Source organism: Lissotriton vulgaris, chromosome 1_1 (assembly GCF_964263255.1).
Source record: "Lissotriton vulgaris chromosome 1_1, aLisVul1.2, whole genome shotgun sequence".
NCBI classification, from domain to species: Eukaryota; Metazoa; Chordata; class Amphibia; order Caudata; family Salamandridae; genus Lissotriton; species Lissotriton vulgaris.
In genome coordinates, this window is record NC_141685.1 from 1266276884 (window position 1) to 1266279131 (window position 2248).

Consider the following 2248-nt stretch of genomic DNA (forward strand, 5'->3'; position numbering starts at 1 on the left):
CTTAATGCTTTTACTCTCATTGTTCAGAAATCCATGATTATTTTTTGTTTCAAACATTGAGGTCATGAATACAGGGCTCCTCCTGCACACATGTGTTAAGCAGGGCTCAGAAGAGAATGGGACTCTTCAGGAGAATCTAGGCTCACGGAAACTTCCAAAGGCTCCTTTATATTCATGTCAGACAGCTAGCTGCTCATTCATAATATAGGAAAAAGAACAACTGGTGGACAGAATGCAGAACAATATCATACATTCACCCCAGTACAGAGATCTGGACCTAAATCCATTGTTTCTTTGCTCACCATGCCATTCCAGTTTGGACCTAGCCATATGCAAAACAGCCTTGACCCTGTGCCCCATGGGAACAGTCCAGCCCGAACTGCCAGACCAGGTCCTCCCTGTACTGGAAACAATCATCCTAGGACCGTTTTTTTTTTCTTTTTTTTTAGTTTTGGGGCAAAGACTTTTATTAAGTGCTTAAAAGTTTGCGATACATAGTTTTCAAGGAAGTGGTACACCCCTCTTAGGGAAGGCAGTCCACTTTAACTTTTTAATCAATGCATTTAAACATTTACAAGTCATCAGTATGGGGTTCAGAGACGTCTGCAGATAGCCTTTGCAGTTTTTAATTGGGCCGCCACTTTAAAGAGTCCAGTGGGGTAGGGGGGAAGGGGTTTGTTACAGTTCTTCCCCTTCCTCACTATCCTGCTTGTCCATTGCCGCACAGTCTCTATGCAGGCTGAGCACCATCCTGCGGCACCCTTCTCGGTTCACTACCTCCCCATTGGTCACCAGGCGGGTCCTGGCGAACAGGACAATGTCTTTAATACAGCAGAGGAGCCTCCAGCACCCCTGGATAGCTTCCTCTGTGTGTGTCCCTGGAAACAGCCCGTACACCATGGACTGTTCAGTAATGTTCTCGTAGGGGATGAGGGCTAGCAGTTCTTGGCGTAAGACAGCCCGTTGTCTCTGGGCAAAGGGGCAGCCCCAGAAGAGATGGTGTGCAGATTCCTCTGCGGGGCATCCCCTTGGGCAGTTTCTGTGTGGGTACAGGCCTCTGCTGTGCATGAAGAACCTTACTGGCAGGCCCCCCTTCACAGACATCCATGCTATGTCCTTGTGTCTGTTGCTCAGACTTGGGGAGGATACATTCCCCCACACGTGCATTGCCGTTGCTGGGGGCAGGTCGCTCACTGGTTCGGTGGTGTCCCTGGTCCTGATCAGTTTGCGGATTGTCTTGGGCTTCCAAAGGCAAGGGATGACACAGTTCAGCTCAAATTCACCCACAAACTTTTCCACCTCCCTGTAGTACCATGGGTGGTCCCAGTTGAAAGTTACTGCATTTTCCCACTTATCCCATCCCAGCCGTCTCCACATCAGGAGGAGGAAAAAGCGGAAGACTTTGTAGGCAGAGTGGTCCTTGTTCATATTTAACAGAGTTATTTGGACGCAGCCACACACAAAGAAAGCCCTGAGGATCATTGGGATGTCGGGGACTGCCTTCCCCCCTTTGCGGTGTTCATTGTGCATGACCGACCATTTCACTGTGTCCATCTTCGAGTGCCAGATGAACTGGAACACCATGCTGTTTATGGCCCCTGCTACGTTGGCCAGGAGTGGCCAGGCCTGTGTCACATATTGCAGCACGGGCAGGACGTTGTTCATGAGCACCAGAGCCTTCCCTTCAATGCTCAGGTTTCTCAGGCTCCAGAGACCCAGTTTCTGCTTCACCTTGGCCAAGCGTTCGTTCCAGCTCTTCGCTGCTGCCCCTGGTCCTCCAAACCAGACGCCGAGGATCTTCATCAGTTCTGCCTCGATCTGGAAGGGAGGAGGCTCGTTGCAGAGGTCCTATCGCCCGAAGAGTTTGGCCTGCGACTTGTCCACGCTGATTTTCGCCCCTGATGCCTTGCCGAAGTCTGTGCACGCCTCCAGCAGCGATTTGACTGATTCTCCATCTGCGCAGAAGAGGGTGACATCGTCCATGTACAGCGAACACTTGACCTCCTTCTTCGCGTCGCCGGGTGTCTGGATCCCTCTGATGTCTGGGTTCTTCCTGATGTACTCGTCGAGAATTTCTATAACCAAAACAAACAGAGGTGGCGAGAGCGGGCAGCCTTGTCTTACCCCAGACCTGATAGGAAAGGGGTCTGTTTTACAACCATTTACAACGACTGAACTGAAGATGTCTTTATACATTACTTTAACGTAACCGCAGAAGCTCTCCCCCAGCCCAAACCTGTGCAGTACC

At 50.6% G+C, this 2248-nt stretch overlaps 1 pseudogene; it reads right to left on the reverse strand.

The window, feature by feature from the left end:
• Positions 1 to 678: 678 nt before the first annotated feature.
• Positions 679 to 1983, reverse strand: LOC147748969 (uncharacterized; annotated as a pseudogene).
• Between the last annotated feature and the right edge of the window lie 265 nt (positions 1984 to 2248).